Source organism: Chlamydotis macqueenii, chromosome 2 (assembly GCF_036417535.1).
Source record: "Chlamydotis macqueenii isolate bChlMac1 chromosome 2, bChlMac1.mat, whole genome shotgun sequence".
Taxonomy (NCBI): domain Eukaryota; kingdom Metazoa; phylum Chordata; class Aves; order Otidiformes; family Otididae; genus Chlamydotis; species Chlamydotis macqueenii.
The window spans coordinates 75,149,489-75,172,840 of record NC_141557.1 but is presented as its reverse complement, the minus strand read 5'-3'; the positions used below and the strand labels follow the sequence as shown (position 1 = coordinate 75,172,840).

General features: G+C 42.3%; 1 protein-coding gene across 1 annotated transcript in view; it reads right to left on the bottom strand.

Annotated features, from left to right (window-relative positions):
* The window catches only part of BCL2 (BCL2 apoptosis regulator), a 95,031-nt gene that overhangs the window by 3,637 nt on the left and 68,042 nt on the right, over positions 1 to 23,352 (bottom strand). The window lies entirely within an intron of this gene.

Here is a 23,352-nt window from a genome sequence, read left to right as displayed (position 1 = left end):
TTCAGCTTGAGGAAGAGCAGGGGAAGCACACAGTGATGCCACTTCTCGTGGCCACCCACAAGTCACCTGGTGTGAGATGTAGAGGAAGTCCTCTCCCTCAGCCTAGCCCAAACCACCCTGGGTTTCTCCTTTGAGCTGCAGTCCTCCGTGTATGGAGAGCTGTTTTGTAAAGCTGCTCCGGGAAAGTCTGGAGGTATGTGTAGGCACTAAATGGAAAAGCTGTTTAAGTAGCAAAGATAAAGTTTTTGTGACTCATAAATACAATGGGATTTGACTGGGCTGGTGATCAGATTAGTGATAGTTTGCACGTAACGTCTTTCTTTCAGGCTGTAGTTTTTAAGAAACATGAAGTTTCAGAGCATTCCTGAGAGATAGGCAAATCATACTGTATGGCATGAAAGCAGTAAATAGCGAAGCTGAATGACTTGAAAAATGTGACAAAACTGATAGCATCATTTAGGACAGCTCTTCTATTGTGCAGCCAATGGAGGTCTGCTCCCAAACTACTGAAATAAACCTAGGAAATAGTTATCTAACGTGAGAGTTTTCATGTCTACCTCTCTTACTCTAGGCTTCCCATATTTTGTAGAAGTAAACGTTCTCCATTTTTGTTATGGTGCCTTTAGCTGTTTTGTAACGCTACTATGCTAGGAGGTAACTTGTCTTCTAAAACTGCATATATGTCATGGATTACAGCAGGAATTAAGGAGAGAAAGGTTGATGCTATTGATATAAACCTTCTAGCCAAGTTAGTTTTCCGTAGAATTTGTAGTTAAATTAGCCTCCATCACTAGCCATCTCCAGTTATTGTTGGAGTAAGAGCATTTGTGGTTTTACCACGAGAGGGCGTGTAAGGTTTTTTTAATATTTTGCCATTTTGACTCCCATTCACTAGACACTGAGTGAGACTCAAATAAATAATAGGTATTTACTTCCAAAATATGTCATTACATTAAGTAATATTTTTGTATGTTGTAGGTAAGAGCAAGTATGTCGGTAACAGAATAGCTATAGGCTGTGGCCAACAGATTGACCTGAAAATACATCTTCCTCCTGCTGTTTGTCAATGCTTGTTCCTCCAGGCAATAATTTTCAAACTTGGGTTTCCAAAGGTATATTCTTAAGTGAAAGCAGCTGAACCTTTAGGGGGAATGTCTTAATGCAAACTCTTCTTTCCGGAGAAAATCTGTCACCTTTTGCTTCGCTGCCTGTTTTTTTAAATAGACGTTTGCAAACTCTGGCCTTAATATTCTCCCGTGCTGTTGCGGAGCTGAAAAAGCACACTCGGTTTGCTGTGCAGCTCTTTGGAAAGCTGCTTTTATTTCTCCTTAAGGCTATGAAGTAACACAATATCCTGAAATGTTACAGACTGGGCTAAATCCTGTTGTCGCCAGTGCAGACTCACTGACTTCCATGGGAGCTTTGTCTGTATAGGGAGTTCAAGATCAGGCCTTATAAAAATACAACAAGGGTAAAGTTCAACACTTGGTGATATTATTATGGGTGGAAAAGAGAGGAAATTAAAAAAAAAACCATGGAAATGCAAGTAATGTGAAAGCATTTTAACATTGAGCTTTCCATGGTTTCTTTCTGTGGGCAAGGTATCACTTCTGTATATTCATGACAGCCGATGCATATGCAGTATCAATGTCAAAATAAGCATATTTTGTGCTTCTCTTCTATCCCAGTTTAAGAACATTCCTCCCAGTTTGTCTGGGAGACCATTTCTAATGATCCGATAGAACTCCTTGCATTGGGTATGAAAATGGACGGCGGGTTACAGTAAAACTCGAAGACAAGGCAAAAACGTGGCATAACCTATGGCTCAAAAGAGGAATGCTAACAAAAAATGTGCAGCACGCAGTACTTTTTCGCCTGAGATTATTACAACAATAACATGAACCCAACCTAATGGTGTCTGCACTATATATTACAAGTAGCTCTTTATGATCGTTCCCCCTCCCCTTCTCAAACATCCTGATTAGGCCTATTTCCGAAGCTTGTTTGAACAGCCTGTCACTATTTGTTTAAGTTTCAAACCTGTTTTAAATAAACACATGTCCATTTTATGTACTAAAACAAGGAGCGGGGGGGGAGGGAAGTATGACCCGTTGCTGAAAACTATTTTAGCACAAAGGGAACCCTAAACAGAATCTCAACTGTTTCATATGGTTTGTCTCTTTCTGTAAACCCATGTATTTGTCACTGGATTTTTGTTGCCTAAACTGGTCTGTTTAAAATAAGAGAATCTCTGCTAAAACAAAGAAGATTAGGAAAATTCCTTGAAACACTTGATGTCCTCTGAAAAGCATTCTCTATACTGAAAGAAAGGGTCTCCTTGGCAAATAGACTGAGGCAAGTTCTGGCTTGGTCAACCTTTCTGGAAGTCTTACACAATTGGAAAGAAAATGATTGCAGGCCTTGCTTTTAAGACCTACCTATTCAAAACTTAATGGAAAGTTATATCCTGGATGTAAAATTATATCAGGGCAGTTAAAAATTATATGGAAAAGAACTCTTCATTCAGCTCTGTAAGTTTTTAAAAAAGTAATTTCTTAAGAAGCTTTTATTAAGTCAAATCAGTCCATTGCTCATTTACTATGCAACTTTACATTGACTGTTTCTGTGAAGCAAGAAAGGTGGCAGTGGGGAAGGGAAAGATGCTCTGCCTAAGCTCCTCTTCACAGCAAAGCACCCTAGATGCCTGCCTCGCCTACATGGGCTGGATTTGCAGGCCAAGAAGCCCGAGAGCACCCCTCACTGCCCTCTTGCCCAAACTCGACAGCTCTGATCCAAGAAATAAATGTCATCTTTAATCACACAGGCATTCTTTGCTTGTGTGGTGAGCTGAGTTTGGTCAGTCTCAGTCCGTTCACAACTCAGCCTTCACCCCTGCTTGCAAGGCAAGGCATAGCTTCTCGGCTGCAGAGAAGTACATACTTCCCATGGGCTGAGCCCAGGGAAGCATTACGGATCTGACGGCTCCTTACTGAAAATACAGAGGGAGAAGGCAGTTTCAGCCTGGCATTTCTGACTGAGGGGGCAGTGGGGAGAGCAAACACAAGGAAGTAAAGGCTTCCTTTTTCTACCTGAATCAAACAGCTGGTGAGGAAGTGACTTTATTTCCCTCGTTATCATTGGGTTGACAGGATATCCTCTTGAGCCACATTGTATTGAATGAAGAGCTAGTGAGACTTCCATTTTACTGAACGGGAATTGCCTTGCGGCTATTTTACGCTGCCCTCTCTGTGACTCCAAAACAAACAAACAAACAAACACACACTAGCTCCCGGCTTTTGAAGAAACCTGCACAGGTCTGAACGAGGTGGCTTTGCCACCCAGTATGGGGCAGGAGAGGGAATGGCATAAGCTTCGATGCCAAGGTTTAGCAGCTGAATTACTTTTCCCTCACCCCTGCCTCCATACGAATGACATAGATTCTCACAAAAGCTTTCGTTCCTGAATGGTAACTCATTTCAGAAAGAGTTTGGGGAGGGAGCAGAGAGAGCTGTTTTAAGTTGTCCCATGTTTTCTATGTGGTGAAACCTCATTAAAATGTCATCTTGTAGCTAACGAGAAAAGTTCTTGGAACACAAAAAATAGACGAATCTGTAGCTGTTCTTTTCCCAAATAGTTTATGGGTCTTTTATGCAAGCCTATGTCGTGAGTACATGCAAATAAGGACAGCTCAGACTTTGACTGTGTTGTGCCGAGGTGTGGTGTTTCACGAGGTCGGTATCTTCAGAGAGGCTGCTATCTTTCCATGCCTGGGAGTGCCGACATGCTGGCACTCTGGCCAGGTGCACGTTATCAAATTATAATGGGAAGGAAAAGAAGGTGTCACCACACAAGCCCTGCTGACCACGGGCGGGAAACCAGCCTGGGGAGTGGCTTTGGCACATGCACCCCTGATCAAATCCACATCCAGATTTCTTTTTTCCCCCTCACCTTTGGGTCTATTCTGAATTCTCCATTTCCACAATGCCCAATATAGTCTTAGGTCTGCAGCTGATGTGTTAGTTGCTGGCTGCATAACCCTTTTATTTCTCCAGTGACATCTAAGGTTTCTGACGTTGAACAAAACTGGTTCTCATCACAGTGGTATTGCTTAACTTCTTTGTTCCTTGTCCTTGCTATCTATTTGTACGAATTCTTGCATCGGTGAGCCTGTGATCTTGGGGGCACATCTTGCCAGGTTCTCACTGAAGTCTGTGTGAATTGAAATCAGTGGAAATATTATTTGCATAAGGCTGACTAAACATGACACTCAGATGGAGACATCTAAGGAGCAGGGACTAATTGTGGTTAGGTTTGTTCATGAAAACTGATGCATATGCTTAGAAATATATAAATGTGAATGGTTATCATAACAGGGATGACTATCCCTCTTGTCCACGCTTCCGGAGAGTGACCCTGCTGGCAGGCAGATTTCCTCTGGACTTCTGCAAGATGAAGGACAAACCTGGGCTTTGAGGAATGGTCAAGCCATCTCTTTAAACACAGAATTTGTAAGGTGTTGGATCATTCAGCTTGCATGGAAAACCATGCCATGTTCAGACTAGCCTGCATTCTTGTTAAACCAAGTCAGCATGAGAAATGTTTCAGTAATTTAGTCTTGGCGTCTCTGCTTAATTCAGTTAGACGTGGCTCTGCAATATGCAAAAGCCCAGACCTAGTGGAGGCTGCCTTGTTTTCTTATTCCTGGAAAGGCCCACACTAAAATGAGGTATTTCTGGCATCGGCGTAACAGCTGTAATGTCACTACAGCACCTAGCTGGTGGTATTTAATGGGTGTCACTTTTGAGGAAGCAATGTTAGCATTAATGAGAGAAAGAAGGCGAGAAGGCCTTCTGGACAAAATCCTTGATGTTTAAACAACATGGTCAAAGCTGCTCTACTCAATCCTTCACAATTTTCTTTTCAGACCTTTTGTGGGTTGATAATCCTATTCAACTAATTTGCTATTTGTTTGCATTGATATTTAGCAGTCTTAGTTTTATTTTCCAAAGGTACCCTATACAGTACTTAAGTAGAGTGCTAGAAGCAATGTCTAACTCGTACCTAGAAAACAAATGTGTCCCTGCACATGTTTTCATTAATCTCAGTTGCACCAACAACCGTTCAGTTTTAGGCCACCACCTTCTCTTTCTACTCAAATTTACCAAACCCACTCTAGAGAGTTTACATTCACATACAACAGTAGACTTATTAAACACTCTTTTATGGATTTGTGAATCACTTTGGAGAAAAGAACGAGTATCACAGAGTTGCTGGGGGGACTCATCTCATCCTGTAACCTGCTCTTACACCTGCATCCTCTGAAAAGAAGCTAGATGCATTAAGAACCCTATCAAATCTTCAGAATTACTTTAAAATGACAATAGTGACAAAATGAGTCTGAATGACCACACAGGCCTGTTTCTCTCAAAATCTTGTCTAAATTCTCCATCTTGCTTGTAACTTACTTTCAATATGAGTGCCCTTACACTGGAAATAGCCTACCTAATTTAAAAGCCTGACTTTGAAGATTGGCTGCAGAGCATATGTTGGTAGTAGAGGGAAATGTGAACATACCTCTTGTTATGTTCCCTGCCTGTTCCAGCTGCCTCTGCCGCTCTCAGGCTGCCGCAAAAGAGTTAAATCATGTAACCGCTTGAGAAATGGGAACTGAAAGTAGCTGCTTGTAGAATTGCTCAAAGTGCTGTGGCACAGCGTTTGTCCTCAAGGCCATGGAGGGTTTTATTTAACTTGCACATCCAACTGTGCTGGAATCAAGGCACAGGTATTGGCAGAGGTAGAGAGGGGAAAGCAAGACAGCACGGCTGTCAGTCTGGCTCGGAGGGCCTGGCTCGGGGTGGCCTCAGCCAGAAAAGGCAGAGCGCGCGTGTGAACAAGAAGAGTGAAATCGAACCAGTCTGAGCAGGTTGTTCCATCGGCTGAACCACGAGGGACCAGTCATGCATTTTTCTGCTTCTTGTTTTAACATCCCTCAGGGAAACACTCCATCCCGTGTTTGTTGTCTCAACACTCAGCTCTGACCCAAACCCCTTTGGCTTGACTGACTTGTGCTCAGCATTGAGCAAGAGTAACACTGAAATGGAGCGACGGCCTTGGTGCTCCAGCAGCAACAGGTCATGCAAAGCCACCGGCACCTTCGGCAGAATTGCCACCTGTTCCTCATGTGACTTGAAGCAGGCTCTTGGTTTTTCTAGATCTCGTGACAATCAACTGATTTACAGGGGGAATGAGACAGCACAGCTAACTTAATTATAAAGTAACCTCACGATAAATCTGCAATTTAATGAGTAAGTGCAAAAAAAGTTTATGCTGTAGATGTCAATAGACAGTTACACTTCTACCAGCAGCCACCTGGAAAATATGAATTTGCACATGTGTTTTCTTTGGCAGCCTACACCTCATTAGCAGCCCAAACCATTTTTGCTCACCTGTAAAAGCCTTATTTGAGGCAGAGAAGAGGCAACCCTTTTTGGTCTTTGCTTTCTCTTGCCATTTCCTAGGTCAGCCCTTGGGGAGGCAGACATGTCCTGGCTGTCAGGCAGCCCGATGGAGCAAGCTGCAAGTACCCCCTCTTCCATCACTGCTCACACATAAGTTGAGGCCTCTCAGTGGCTTGCTCCATGTTTTCATCATTTCACAGCTAAGCGACAATGGAAGACTAAAATAAGGGGAAGTTCCTGGTCTGCATCTGCTCGGATGAGAATGTTTTTGGTCTGGGTGCATCCCCTCCACTCCTCCTCCTTGTCCTTTGTGTCCTGTTCACCACGTGCACGAAAGCACTAGACCTGGGAGACAAATGAAGGGTGAAGGAGCAGGGAAAGGAATGAGAAGAGTCTGTAGATGGAGGCAAGTAGGAATTTAGACAAAATGAACTGTCTAAATAGGAAAGGTGAAAACTGCCTGTGAGTGAGCTGAATTCTACTTTTAAGCCAAGATAGCTTTATGAGTTGCTTTGCCCAATGGAGGGCTCATAGGTTAGGCTTGGCTGGTAAGTCTTGAATTTTTGAGTTAATCCAGAAAGCCCTTTGGCAGATGTTATCAGGTAAGAGCTAACGGGGACCATATGAAAAAACAAGGAAGTCAGAGTGTAACAATACAATTCATAAACAGACTGAAGGACTTTGTTTTGTTATTCAAACCAGCTCAAATTCATTTGCATACACAGTTGTAATCCATTAACTATGACTATTAGATTTATTCAAATGCTACCATGCAAAACCAAAATATGAACACTTAATAAAATGCAAACCACCTCTGCCCCTCCGCCTCCAAAACCAACACCAAAACAAACAACAGGCATTCTACACAAGAAGTGGGATCCTCCTCCTATCCAAAAGCAGGCACCACTGGGACGTTCAAAAGCGACACACCTCCTACCCATATGTATATGTATAAAAAATAGAGACTAGCAGCAGGAGAAAAAGGGTTTTTCTGTACTTCAGGGGCTTTGCTTCTGTCACTGTTCTGGCCCAATCTCTCGATGGAGACCTGGCTTATACCAGCCGAAGGAGCCTGCCAGCATGGTTGAAGTACCTCCCAAACAATGTGAGTTACACTGGCAAAAGGACTCCTCTATTTGGTGTTAGTCTACGTAAGTCTACATAGCAGGGAAGGGAATCATGCCAAAATAGTTATCTTTGCAGGCTAGGGATGTGATTTTTTCCCCATGAGATAGTTATGCTGGCCAGACTTTGTCGTGTAGACCCTAGGAACTTTTATTTGCAAAATAAGACTGTAATTTATTTTAACCAGATGTTCAGCACTAATCTGTGTCTGTGCATTCACAGTGCACTCCAAGTAATTTTTACTGTGAAAGACTTGTACCTTGGACATCGGTAAGATTTTAAAAACATAATGCTGAACCTTTAAGGCTGTGGTGGGCTTTTCTTTCCTTTTGGTGGTGATGTGTAGTTCCCAGTGAAGCAAGCTGGTGTTCTGAGTATTGGGAGGACTGGTCCTACCAGTCAGATACCTTACAGGCCCTGTAAGGCCTAAGTCTCAGCTCTCCTGGGTATCAGACATTCACATGAATTTCTGGAGCGAGTCATGCAGTTCCTTACAATCTAATGGTTGATGGGAGCGTAGGGTGAAAGCCGAGGTGACCTAGGATCTCTCTTCTTTCGGTAAAGAGAAAGAGGTAGGAGTGCCAGTCCTCTGAAAAAAAACAAATCCTTCTTTGTTTTCTTTCATGCCTGGTGCTCTTGAGAGGAGGCAGTGGCTGGTTCTGCTACAGGACGATGATCATCAGAGTGGTCACAGAGCTGTCACTGGAGCCTGAAGTACCCACCACTATCAACAAGTTACACACACACATCCTTGGGAACAGCTGAAATACAGCTTAGCCTGCATTCCTATGGCCAATCATTCAAAACAGAAACTAAAGGATTTGGTTAACTGCTGCTTTTTTTTTTCATAAGCCTGCATGTCCTTGCAGATCATTCACAAAGGGCTGAGCATTTATATTTCCTGTTGACATCCTTTGAAAGGGAGAATGCCAATGGAAATTGGATCTTTTAGTGAACAATTTCTGTGGACAGCAAGTCAGATGAAAATTCATGAAGGATTTAAATCTATCATTGTGACCTTGAACTAACAGCACGAGGAAGGAGAAGGCCGTTAACTCAGGCAGGAAAGACTGGTAATTACTTCATATGTTGGTGCTTCCAAGTGAGTAGAAATTTCATGTAAAATTTCAGATACTCAAAGGAAAGAATAAAAAACAAAATTGGGAAAAACAGCCAGGAAAAAAGTAAGTGCATTACCTATGAAATCAGTCCTTGAAAGCTTTCCCACTTTCTAAAATAAGTAAGATCCCATAGATCAGAAACTGCAGATCTAAACTGATATAAAGTCCCAAACCTTATCATTTACTTTTTTTTAATGCTGCTTCGTGCAGGTGGGTCTACGTGACAGAGTGCAGCTCTATGGAGAGGAAGAGAGTGCTGACCTGGCACTGAACAAGGCAGCGCAGGGGCAGGCAGAGCGGTGCAAGTGCTATAGGTATAGCAGAGTCCTACACCAGGTGGGCTGACTGTTCCTGCTGCGAAACTACTGCAACCATTGTTGAGAGGCAGCTCAAGTATCCCTATGCAGCACTGCCCTGTGTCCTGTAGACGTGCCCTGAGGCACTACTGGAGAAGAAACGATGGATCCTGCTGCTCAGAGAGGCTCTTGCAGCACCGCCTTCCCCCGTACAGCAACATGCACAGCGACTCTTGCGCCAGCATCAGCTGCTGAGAGGCCAGTCTGTCTTGTCCAGTCACTTCAATGTAGCCTCAATAATTTCATTAAAGCATTAATCTGCAATTAAAGAGCTGCCCTTGCTTAATAGCCAGAGGAAGTGATTACAAGAGCTGAGGGAAGCAGGTGTGGCAGAAGGAGAGCGATGAGATCTGGAAGTAGGTATAGCAATCATCTAGAGGATGACCACAAATAACTCCTGTGTACAACCACCTCCTGCGTCTTTCTCTCCTTGGGTGATGACCTGTGCGCATCTTGATGCTCTTATCATTGGAGTTCTGCTACTACTGCTAACCTGCTTCATCTCCCCCCAATGTCTGCTGCTCCTGCCTCAGAGCTTTGCATGAGCAGGGGCTTCCTGCCACAGGGGTAACTTTTAGCTAGCAATTCGTGGCTGGAATCTAATGTATAAGTGACATAACCCACCCAGGAGCTGCCTTCAGAACCTCTTATAATTAACTGTTGCTGCTGTAAGTTTAGACAAACCCAGGAAATCACATGCAAAATTCTGTCTGATTCGCCATCTAATCTTTTTCTATCTAGGTTCTTATACCACACACATTGCTGTGGTATCTGAGCATCTCGGTGCCTGGATGCAATTCAGTTAAACCCTTTTCAAGCTAGCAGTCTAAGCTGCAGTCCTGACACTGCTCCTACACGCAGCCAACTGTTTTGCTATGAGCAAACTGTGAAGAAGCTTCTTCAAAGGCTTCCCTGAACGTACCAGTTTCTCTTATCTTCCTTTCCCAGATAATGTAAGGTTGGGAAACTTGCCAAGCATCACACTAAACCGAAAGAGATGTTCAAATTGCAGTGAGTATAGGAGCCAAGGGAGCCCCCCTCTGCCAGAATGTTATTGTAGTGTTCTCAAGAAGCTCACGGCATTAAGACTTCATTTTGTTGTGTGCCTGTCTGTCTGGCTAGGAGATGCTCCACTGGAGACCAGAAAGTCATTGCTTCCTCAATATTAAATACAAGAGTCTCAACCAACTACAAACCATTTGTTAGCTTCAAACTTTCAAGCTGGTTTTCTTTCTTTTTCTTTTAAGCTTGGAGGTGTTTGATCCTGCGGTTGCTGTCGCTTGAAACAGAACTTCAGCTTTCAAGAGTATTTTAGATATACCCTTTTCTGGTGACTGTACAACTGAAGCAAGAACACAGAAAGGGATCTGCAGTCACAAAGGTGATTCAAAGAAGCTATATTATTTCTGGACGAGAAATACTAGACATGGGTTTGATTGATTTAAGCCCGAGTAAGGGAAGAGAAAAGTTCAGAACTTATCTGCACTTTAACAGTAAAGAAGGAATCCTCCCCCCAGGAGGAACGATTTATAGTGATATCAAAGTGTATTCTGACTCATTAACTGAAATATGTTGTGTTGGTGGAAGACAGTTATATCAGTAAGATTTTGTCTACATAAGGGTTTGCACCAGTATAATTTATATCTGTAAGAAAATTCAGATGCATAACCAAAATGGGCGTTCAGTAGAGTGCAAATCAGGCATAGAACACGGGGGGGGGGGGGGGGGGCGCGAGAATTTGCAGGCTAATGTTTTAGGCTATGTGTTTGATTATTACAAATTTGCATTTTAAAAGTTCCTGGACGTCTATAATGAGGGCAGTTAAAAAACAAAACCAAACAACCTAGAGCAACACAAGCATCAAGAAACTAAAAGAAAACCAAAGCCTCTTCTTTATTTTGGCTATTTATTCCCACAGTCTTAGCCATAGAGTTGGTGGTGGGGAGGGAAAGAAGTTGAACTGAGCCTGTGATCACAACATTAAGTTGATTTGACTATTAGAAAACTTTAATTTAAGTGTTCTCCACAGGATTTCTGGTATTTATTTCCTTATTTACTTCTTAAGCTTATTTAATACTTTGACCTGAAGGAAGAAAACTTTGCACAAGCAAGAGGATTAAAGGTTCAAATTAGCTAAAGAGGAAAAAAAAATCTATGAATTCATTAAAGCTCAATGTCCTCAGTGTCACCAGTGATACTATCATATATTAAACTGTTAATATGCTTGAAGTGCAGAAAAAAAGACATTTTCAGCATAGGTTACAGACAGCCTTTGATTGGAAAAAATACAGTGCTCCTTTGCATCCTTTTTGCCTAACGTTTTCTGTCCCACCCAAGTGGCTTTCCTATGTATGCAACAACCATGGGAGAGTTACTGAGTCTCTTCTCATGCCTGCCTGACCCTGTACATTAATTTTAGCGTAATTTTGTCATCTTTGTCCACTTCCAAATTGTACCTCTTAACTCACACCCCTTTCATTCCTTGGGTTTTTCTGCATGCTTTGTTCACGTATTCACTTTCCTTCTTGTGTGTGTTTCTTCAGCCATTCCTTGTGTGATTCCTTCTTTCTGTGGCTGTGTAACCTTTCTTCATTCATCACCTCTGTTTTCACTATTCTTTTTCATGTATCCACTACTACCTTGCACAGTTTCCGCAAACCGTTTGTGCGTACACAAGTTACGCCTTTTCTTGCTAGTATATTGCCCATTCCTCTCTATAGAGTTGATGTTAGCAGAGACAAATACATGATTGTCATCATGCCAGCTCATCGTGCTTGAGCTGTGGTCCCAGAAGCTTTTAACTGCAGCTGGCTGCCACAACGCTGTGTGCAGCCTAGGTGGATGCCAAGTCACCATGGGCATTGTGCCAAGGGGACTCTTCACGGTTGTGTTGTGACGCAGTGGTAGCTTGCAGTGAAGACTAGCCCTGCCTAGAACTCAGTGAGACTCCAATACTTGGTTTGTGTCTTGAAGAAACCTAAGTTGAGGTGGTGTTCCTCTAGAAGCAAGCAGGGTTGGGGAGGACTGTTTGGAACAAGGCTTGGTACAAACCCTGGTTGTGTCTGGTTTGCTCTGAAGCCATCATAAATCCATGCTTGGAAAGCAGGAATACCTGGGCACTGTATAGCTGTAGTTCAGTCCTGCTCAGTGAATCCTAATATGCGGAAGGCGCAGCACTTCTGTGTGTTTTATCAAGAAGCTGGTAGCCACTGAGCCACACAAGAAGCTCTCTGAAGGCTTTCATGCTCCCATGAGGAGGACCAGCTCATAAAGCTGTGTTTAGTACTTCTCCTCTGGCAATTTTTAAGGGAAGATTTAGGAGAAAGATGAATTTGCTCTTTGTTGAATTTCTTAGATACTAAAATACGTGATCACATCACAGTTTTTAAAGAAAACAAAGTAGCATCACCTTGAAAAGATGAAAGGTATGATCCATGAACATAGGAGCTGTTGCACTGAATTAGCCGTGTGGTCCACCTAGATGTTAAGTCTTTGTGAGTCAGCTACAATTAGTTTGTGATTAATACCTGAGTTAAGACTAGTTTCTTCCTTTTGTGTGCCACTTTTCCAAGATGCTGTTGCTCCAGGTGTCAAGAAATGTCTCTTCTAATCTGTGTGCCTCCTGATGTATTGGGCCAAGTGTAGAGGAGTAGTCAAAGTCCCCACAACTACAATTTTGTTAGCAGTTTGAGTTCAACATTGCTCACTCCATTTCCTTTTCTTAAGCTGGATATTAGCAACAAGACCTGGCAATGACTTTATTTTCCAAAAGTTGTTAAAATGCTTTGAAATTTCTAGTTTAGCTTTTATTTATTTGTCTTCATAGATTCAGTTGCATAGTCCTTCCCACTTAAAGTTCAGCTAAATAATGCTCACATCCTTCCATAGAGTGGTATCTCCTCTGCCTCTGTGGCCCAGTTTTTCCTTCCTGAAGAGTCTGTAGGTAGATAATGATGTTGTTCCACTACATTTCCCTACTGCCCCTTATTATTGAAATCATCCTCCTCGGCAAAATACTCTGATTGTTCTTTTACTTTTAAGCTTGTTAAGCTTGTCTAAATACTTAGGCTTATTCAACTCCTTTTTCTGATACCTTCCCAGCTTTACTGAATTCCGTTTTTTGCATTTACCAAAATTACGACTCTCCGATGGTCGTAATTGGCATCGTGTTCTCTGAATTCACAAGATGCTGCCATATATACAGATGTCTTTAATAGATTTATCTGACTAATATGTTCCCCAGATCCTCATAACTTCTGGCTTATTTGCAGGATCTACTTCTGTTTTGGTCTCCATTTTCTAGGCTCTCCTTTCCCCAGAAGGTTTCCTTACTCTTTATCTAACAAACCGAAACGCCTTTTTGCACAGTCTTTTCTGGCCACACTCAGAACTGGCATAGATCTCACTGGCTCGTCAGGCTTGCATATGAAAGTGGGAACAACTGAGTCAATGCCATTAGCCTTGTCTTGGAACCAGAGTTTTCTATCTAGCCAAATTATGTTAGTTCCCAGACAGTCTCTCTCTCACTTACTGGTAGGAAAAGCTCATCCAGTGTCTCACAATATCCATTGTTTTGGCTGAAATTAAGAAGCCTGCAGAGTTCATGTTCCTCACATCTGTGTTCCCGGGGACGACTAGGGGCATTTATCTCACTGGTCTCATTCTGACCGGCGGCAAAAACCATCTTCAGTTGCTAAGAATTGCAATTTCTGCCAGAGAAGGGTGATCCGGGTCTCCGCTCTGTAGCTGAGCTTATCTTCCATCAGGAGGCTGGCTTCTTAAAGCAAAGAATTGGCTAGATTGTGCCTATGAGCCACCCTTCCCCTCCCAGATGACCTTTCAGCTTCTGAGGTTCCTCAGTTTCTCACAGATGTTTGTGAGATTTCAGAACACTTGAAAGTAAAGGAGCAGAAGCTTTGTAGGATCAAGGGTCCTTAAGAGAAGGTAAGATATTTTAACCAGTTCTCTAGTCAAAATAAGAGTTACTATCTTTTTATCTACTTGCTTAGGATTTAATAAAATGGTGGACTTTTGGTTGGGCAAATACCTGTCACTGCTATATTGCCCAAGGGAGTTCTTTCTCATTCTCACTATCATGTATCCCATTTTCCTAAATCTAAAAAAAAAAATAAAAATGCTTTCAAGTTAGATTCCTAAACACATGAGTAGACATCTAAATGAACAGACTGAGCTTCACAGCAGAGACCTCCTGCCTTGGTTTTCTGAAGTTAGGTAGATGCCAAGCATTGAAAGTCGTGGGCCAAGTCGTACGTTACAAAGCTACAGTTTGAATGGGGACAGGGGAAGTTAAATTCTGATCTCACTTCTAAAATTTTAATATTATGCATGAATAATCATTGCATTGATAATAATTTAATTTAAATTGCTGAGATTTCAAAAATATCTTCTGAAAATCGTGTTTGAATTTTCTGCACTATTTATTTGACAGAGATCAGAGTGGAGCAATGAAACTGTAAGCACAGAAAAAACTTTTCAGTAGGGACAGCCATAATAGCAAGTAACCAACTGAACAAGGAGTACATTGAAGAATGAGTGATAGGGAGAGAGAATGTAGGTATGGCGAGTCAGCACTCCCGGTCCTCATAATACAAGAAACAGCGCGATTCCAGTTACATGAAGAATGACAGGAAATTCACAGTGAGTAGGAGGATGTACTTTTGCATAGGATCCAAAATTACACCATTTTATTATTTAAATTATTTAAATTAGATGATTGCTACAGGATGCTGAGAATTGAGTTTAGCAAGCTTCATAGAATAATTAAGTAGTAAACAAAAGTTGTTAACAGTTATATCAAAATAATAATAATAGTAGTAGGAGTAATAATAATAATGGTGGGAATAATAATAATAATAATAATAATGGAAGTCTTATGCTTGAAGGATTAAATCAATCTCTGAATTCTTGGGATTAGTGTGAGGTCTTCATGAGAACTATGCAGGACAGGACAAAGGATGGGAGACAGAAGAGATTATCCTAAATCTGCCTCTTGTGGCATTTCTTTGCCTTTATCTGAAGCAGCTGGTGCTGAGCACAGGCACAGTCTGTGCTGGATGGATCATGATTTTGGTGAAGAAGTGCAATTTTTAATACTTTTGCATTATCTGGGCAAGGGAGTTTTGTGTCCTTCAGTGTTTTACAAAGATTTTTTTCTAAACTTTTTAGTGTTCATCTAACTAAAAAAGACTTACAGAGACAAGCCCCATGGATGTCTAAAATAAGATGTGCGTAGAAATTTAAAAAAAATGAGCAACATAGTACCTTTAACTTAAGAAAAAAGAATAGGATATGTCTTTTTATCTGGAAAACTAATGTGACTATTTAGTATTTTTAAAAATGCTGGCAGTTAAATGCTAGTATAATAAAAGGTTAAGAAAAGAAGTTCAAGACAGATTTTTTTTTTAAATGGGCAAGTTCTTTAATCTTACAAGGAACATTTTCATAAAATATATAATGAAAACTAAAAAGAAAACAGAATAAAAATTTGATTTTGTCTATGTGCTTTATCCAAATGAAAGGAATAGTAATTAAACATAGAATGACAGCAACACAAAGGGAAGAGGCTGTATTAAAAAAGAGAACCACATTCCTTATTTAACTGAAAATAAAGCTAAACAACCTGCTAACAATACCAAATTTAAATCTGTGCCAGAGTATAAAACGCTACTGTTCACATATGGCTGCCCTCACTCCTGTGTCCAGCCATAAACGACTGTGACGGTTAGACGTAGAGTTTTTAATCTAATCAATTACAGCCAGGGAGCAGGCTCTCCCAGGCTCCTCTGAGGACCATCCTTTGCCACCTAGAGAGGTATCCCTGTCCCGCACAGGGCTGGGGGCAGCCCCTGGAAGAGGGGAGGCCGCAAGAGGTACGGCTGATGGCGCTGGGGCAGATGAGGCTCCACCAAGCCTCAGGTGGGACGTCGACTGGACCCTGTGGCTGGACCAAGGGGCAGAGGGGCGGCCTGAGTACCGATGTCCTCAGGCAGGGCCACTCGTAGGAGCAGGGCTCCAGATTGTCTCCCTGCATGTGGTGGTGCTGCAGAAGACAACAAAGCCACATTAAAGTCTGCAAGGCTGTATCAGTCTTTGCTTCTTCTGTACTCTCCCTAGAGGACTCCTCAGTTTATTTTTATTTTTCAGCCTTCCTTGAATCTCTTTCATTTCCTCACCTTCTTAATTATACATCGCTGTATTATACATTTTAGATAGAAGTATGTGAATATTTTTAATGACATCAAGTCTTTTAAAATTGCATTCACGGCAGAGAATACAGCATATACGCCTCTAGTGTGCCACGAGTGATGTAGTGGTGTCTTTCTCACGGTCAGACGTGCTTCCCAAACTCCCCTCCCCCCCTAGCCAAGTACTTTCACTCACCTCTTTTCAGACCACTAAGCAACCACTGTCAATCACCCTTCACGCCCCATCCCACCACTTTCGCTCTCAGTCATTTGTCCGCTGCAGTGACTCTGTCAGCATGTACCTCACCAAACCATCGCAGACGCCCACCCCTTCTTACTCACCTCCCGAACCCTTTCATGCGGGCAGGGATATTCAACAGTAGCTCAGCTAGAGCTGTCAGTACTGTGGTAAACGCAGAAAATTCAAAGTGAGAGAGAGAAAGAGGGGATAACTGAGTAATATGGGCACTAGGTGGGAAATTCCTTAGTCAGAAGATTTGGCAGGTATGACTGTCTCAGAGGGATTGGGGAGTGCAGGAAACTCATCTGCTTGAAGCACTTCTGCAATGCAACAACTACACCCAGAGGCCGGTCCCCTTAGGTTCAGTATATACAATGATCAAGAGCGAGAAACTCTTCCAGAAGATGATTCAGAGAAGAAGCAGCCTAACGTGACTGCCCCCACGTTGCCTTCTGGAGAAACCTCTCTCCCCCTCTGTTGAGTGTACAGGGAAAGTCCTTGCCTATGTACCCGAGCAAGAATGCCTCCATCTGTGTATCTCAGTGCATCATCTGTGGATGGTGGTAATGAAGTGCTCGACTGGGGCACGTCAAGGAGTGTTCCTGGAAGGTGAGTGCTACAGCAGCTGTGGAGGATGGCCTGCAGCGGGAAATTATGAGTGGCTCTGCATCTGCACGGAGCTGGGAAGTCCCACGCAAAGAGGTTGGCCGTGCCTGCTCAGATCAAGGATCTCTGTTACTCTTGTAGAAAGGGTCATGGTATTTCCCTTTGGGGATTGTGTATCACTGCAAGTCAATTTTAGCTGTGTTTATCTTAAGTGGTTTTATATTCCTGCATTAGTTTGCTGTAGTAAAAGAAAGACTGCCATTTGCATTTGCATATCTTCTCAGTTTTTCAGTGGAAAATGATAACAAGAAGAAATTTCTCAGCTGCTTTTCAACGTGAACATTGCTTATCTTTTCTTTCAGCCTACTGTTGAATGAAATATCATTTCAAGCTAAGGGAGGCACTATTTGACAGAACAATAGATATCTCTCAACACCTGTCAAGTTAAAGAGTAACTGAAAGGTACTATATTCAATCTATTATCTTACATAAGTATTATGCAGAATCCAAGCATACCTTTCTCTGTCAATAAATCTAACTATGTATATTACATACGTACATATATCCATAAATACATGTGTATGCATGTATAATGCTGAATTATTTGAACAACTAAGTGAAAAATCAAGACCTGTGGAAAGAAATTAAATTTAGTATTCTGTTACTGTTTTCCCAGCTAATGATTATCATCTTAAATAGCCTGGTTCATTAGTAGGGTCCATCATCGAGTGGTTACAGATGCAATATATCCACCTTGGACACTGTAAAGGCTGAGTGTTAGAGCTTGCACTTCCCTTAAGCAGCTGTTTCATCCACAGCTTTGAGGTCAGCAGAAAGAGTTCCTTTGTTTTCATTTGACTTTGCTCAGGTCCTCGACGTGCTATACTGAACTTTCCTACAGTTAAGAGAAAAATCTCCCATCTGTGAGAAAGACCTCAGAGCTAAGCTCCTTATGTTACCAGGGGTATGAGGGTAATATCCGCACAGAGACCAGGCAGACCCTGGAAGACAACGGTCTGGACCGTGTGCTCCCCATTTTGATTATGAGGTTTTCTTAACCCAAGAAGCCTGCTGCTGCAGAAGGCCACAGATGTTTCCTTATTCTTCCTTTCTTCCCTGGTTCTTCCTGTCTTTACAGACATCACAGAGACACCGTGCATAATATGGGTTTATTCGAGCTTTCCGCTCAAGACTGTGACCTGACCCCAGACCACTGAAGAGCCGATCTCATCCCAGCCAGCAGATGCCTGTGTGAGATCTTACAGTCCTTGTCCTTCACAAATACTTCTCAGCCCTGTCTATTGCCAATTAAATCTCCCTATTGTGAAGCAAAGAATGATAGCAGCATTTTCTATGTCCACACGCTCCCTAGACTGATAAAACGCTCAATATATATTAAGAATATAAGTGCGCTCAGTCCATTCACAACACACAATAAGTGCACAATTCAATTAACTAATGCAATTCATATTTCATTAGGACAGAAGCTGTTTGTGACCTTAAGCGGACAACAATTTCATGACAGCATTGCAGCATTTTAATTAGATAGGAAAATAACAAAGACAAATGAAACAGAGGGAAAACGCGCTGCCTGGCAGAATTGTTCCAAAGAACTTCAAAACAAAAGATGCAGTTGTTCTCCTAAGTCCTTCTCCTCCTTCCCCCTTACTAATGATGCAGAGGACAAAACATGATTGCCTGCCTTTGCCACTGATTAACCATTTGTTGAGGAGGCTAGCTCCTCCACGTTTGTGGTGTGCAGCACCTGGTACGGTACCGAAAGGCATAGGAAAGAGGAACGTAAGGGCCTGGTTTACCTTTTGTTTACGGGTATCTAACTGAAGTGCAGCTCCCCTCAAAAGAATCAGTTTTATATAAAATTTTTCAAATTTGTTTCACAGGTCCAAATATCAGGCCCTAAAATCATTTGTGAAGCAAAGTGGTAAACCAGCAGCAACAACAGATATGATTAATAGAATTAATCGTTAGTGTGATTAGTAGAAAATAACAATCAAAATCACAGTACATAAAGGACTGTGATTAAAGTAGAGAAGGATTCTAATGTTAAGGTGCGATTGCTATAACATTTCTTTTTGTGATACTCATAAGGAAATGAGAAGAGATTAATAAGGTTAGTTGTTACAGGCCTGTAGTAATTTCATCCTTAATCCAAAGTATTACCATGTATGCTGACCCCATGTGAGAAAAATGGCTCCCTACAGCCTGTAATTCAGTTTCATTATTTTACTAAATATTGCCAAAACTGTCTCTTGTATTACAGAAACATAAAAGGATGAGATCCTTCGGTTTTTAAATAGTAAGCTTAAAGAGACGACAGAAGGATGAAACTACCAGATCAGGGTTCACGGTCTGCAAAACATGCGCCCTTCCCCCTGCCCCTCTCCCAGACTATGACTTTTGTTTTGAAGATAAAAATCAGTAAATAAATTTTGTACAAAGCTGGCCAGATTTTGTATTAAAGGCAAGATGCTGTATAGGAAGCAATTGGATGTGCAGCAAGATGTGTCTGTTTAATCAGGATATTTGTTGATCTGGGTCAGTAACAGGACGGTTATTTGTCCCTGACCAGTGGGTGGCAATGGCAGCAAATGGCTTATAGTAGACAAGGATTGATTTTGATAAACATGTCCAGATGGGTATGATTTAAATCAGTAAATATATTGCTTTGTATAAAGAGATATTTTAAAATTAATTTTAAAACGATGTTTACATCTACCAGTCACTAGATGCTACATATACACTCTTAAAATCATATTTGAACCAGGAGCATAATCAGTAAAGAGAAAGGAAAATGGCTTTGCCTTCTCCGATCCTAACACCTCTGATGTTTTTCTTCTTCGTGATGTACTAGATTGAAGCCCTGTTGTCTGCATATTAATATTATTTAGTAGTACTTTTCTCAAACTTACTGTGAGCCAAAGCTAATTTAACTGGAACAGATGAAGTTACTTTATTGGCAGCGTTGTCAAATAACTTTTTAATGTAATGAAAGCATCAAAACAGTACAGCTGGTAAATGAGAGAGATCATAAAAAGGGAGTTTCCAGAACTCACTGATATTAGCTGCTCACCCATACATTCCCTTCCTCTCAAGTTTCAAAATGAGATTATTATTAAAAAAGGCTGATTTGTCAAAAAAAAAAAAAAAAAAAAGAAAGAAACTGTCTGAACAAATCTGCAAATAAACCAACTTGGGGGAATTCCCATGTCTGTGTCTGACCTCCACGATCAAAATAAGGCATCTTCAACCCGATAAAAGATTCGCCTATTTTTTTAGGACTTAACTCTTCACCCGATTGGGTATCTGACCGTCGCAGCTCGTGCTTCAGGAAAGCTGGGCTTTAACTGTGGTGGGCCCAGCCTGCGCCAGACCCTTCGCAGGCTGGAGGGGTGACAGCTCGGGGAGGAGCAGTGCTGTGGGGACCAGGGTGGTGGCCACCACTGGTCACAGCAGCAGCGTCTTGTCTGGCTCCCGAGCATCGCGCTGAGTCCCCGCACCATGGAGGAGCTGAGCCCAGGCTATTTATTTGTAATGAGTACTGTTGTGCAGCCAAATTGCTCTGTACAGCTTCCTTTTTATTTGTTTTTCCTGTTAAGTTTTTGGCTTGGCTAATGGAGGACAGGGAGGAAATGCATCCCAGCAAAACTGTCTCTCTTCGGACTTGTGGGGGCCTCATTCCAATCTGCTTGCTGGCCTTGGGCTGACCATGTTAGAGATATAGTGCTGTGATTACTTTTTTTTTTTTTTTTTTGCTTTTCTACACTTAAATTTACAAATTTGATGCCAGATTTTTTCTTTCTCTTACAGTATGACAAAACTGCAGTCACCCCACAGCCGTGCTGGGATGTGCTCTGCACTACCAGTGATGGCACCGATGGCTTTTAGATAGAAGGAAGCCGAGGCTAAAGAGCAGAGAATATTTCTCACCCCACATTGTTCTCGGAGACTATTTCTGGCGCACAGGAAGGACTCGCAAAATGACCATCAAACTTATTTTAGCTAATTCCATACATGACTCGAAGTATTCCAAAGGTATGCGTCAAGCCTCAGAGAAGCGATGGCAAATTTCGTTCCCTGGTTAGACACTCTAGGGGCTGCCTGGAAGTGCTTTCTTATAAACAGTGGGGAAAACAGCCTTCAAATGATACAGAAGAATATTAACGGGAGTGGGTCCAAATATTGTATTCTAAAATGAACACTTTGACAATCATAACAATGTGGTTTGAAAAGCATCACTTTAAAAGGTCAGCTATACCACCCTCCAACTGCACATTGAAAGCATAGCGGATATATTGAGTCATACATATTGTTCATTGTCATTTGCATTTGGTGAAATCCCTGCATTTTACCCAATTTAGTAAGCAAGCACCGCCTTGGGCTCCCTTGGTGACACTCTCCTCTAAACGCAGTTACTGTTTGTTGGGCTAAAACAACATCTCATCCAATCCTGCACCAGTAAATCACTCTTTGGTCTTTTGATCAATGTTTGTCTTTTCGAGCCTGTGAGTCATTTTGCATTAATGGAAAGAGAGAGAGCGGCACACTCGGGTATTTTGAGCTTCACCTCTGGTATACTTTCGTGCTTGTTGTTCTGAACAAAATGACCATCTGTGCCAGTTTGCAGATAGCCACGAGTGCATCACAAGATCTAACTTCATATTTGTGTGGATAAAGATCAGCTTAATTCTATGAACACCATGTAGCATCGTTGGGCTACGTGTCATGAAAAGGCCTTACTGAAGTTAAGTACACTTTTTGCATTCTAGACTTTTTAAAACTGTCCTCGGGATTTGACCTCATGGCCTTTTCCTTATTTTTCACACATCACCTATCACTGGTATGGACTGTTCGACTTTCCAATAGTCATGTGAGTGATATTGCCAACCAGAATACAGCGGAAGCTGTCCTCACCCTTCCGGGGGCTACACCTGAAGAGTAAGCAAATTTTGTGGGTGTTTCAACCTTTTTTTATTTTCTATGAGCAATGTACAAATGACTCACGAATCATGCTTCGGCTGGAATGTATAGTTGGTAAACACTGGCAGGGAGCAATCTTACTTCTAGATTAGTAAATAAAAGCAGTCCGTACTGTGCCGACTCTTTGCTCCTGTTACTGATGTGAGTTTTTGGTGGGAAGGGCAGGGGCTCAGCCTGCGCAGCTGGGCAGGTCTGGTAGCTACAGCCCCCGGCAGCTGGCGGGGGAACCAAGAGCTGTCCAGCAACAGGGAGATGGGGAAGAGGTGGAGGAAAGGAATAGATGCACCTTCCTGTCATAGTGCTGACAGAGGCTTTCCATCCATTTCGAATGGCAAAAGAAAAAAAAAAATACCCCTCAGAGGGATGCATGGATATGCAAAGCAACGTGGAGCCTAATCCAAAGATCACCAGAGGCAAAGGAAGACTCCAGTCATGGACGTTCTGGGTTGAGCTCTGCACAGAGGATAGTAAAAACACACTCCCTTGCCACACACATATTATTTTAAAACTAGCCAGTTTGCTGACTGAAGGAGAATTTAAACTGCATCACGTAAAAGCACATACATACCGTGAAGAAACTTCTCAGCAGAGAAGTCACCTCAAAGTACATTTATAAAACCTAACGCTTCTATAAGGCCCTGGAAATCATAGTGTTGTTTGGAAGGATTAACAAATACTCTCCATCCAAGAAGGTATGCAAGTCATTTGCCTTCTCCTTGATATGGACACAGAGCTCAGAGGGTTTCGTTTAGACCCCCAACCCAAGCTGCACAAGCAATTCAGATGGAAAATTTGGAATGAATCCCTCTGACTTGCCCCCTCCCTCCATCAGCCACCAGAAGGAGCGCAAGGGAGTCCTCCTGGGGCGAAACACTGCGTGTCACCTAGAAATCCTTCCTGTTGTCCTGCTCTTGTCGGGTCGGGGCAGGTGGGCCACCATGCCCAGCTCACTGGTCCTCACAGCTGTTTGCCCCTTGACTCCCCAGTCCCCACTGAGGCTGCAGCTCCACGTAGCTCCGCACGGCTCCCACGCTGCCAGGCCACGCCAAGTTTTTTTGAGATTCAGCACCTCCCTCCAGCGATGCCTGTTCAGAGTTACCCGCTGATGAGTAATAGTGTGTAAAAGTCAATTACATTCATAATCATAGTTGCTACTTAAAATGTTAACGATGGGGAAACGTGCCCTACAGGACTGAAGATGGAGGCAAACTTTTATTAGCCCCACATGGGCTTTTATCTGTT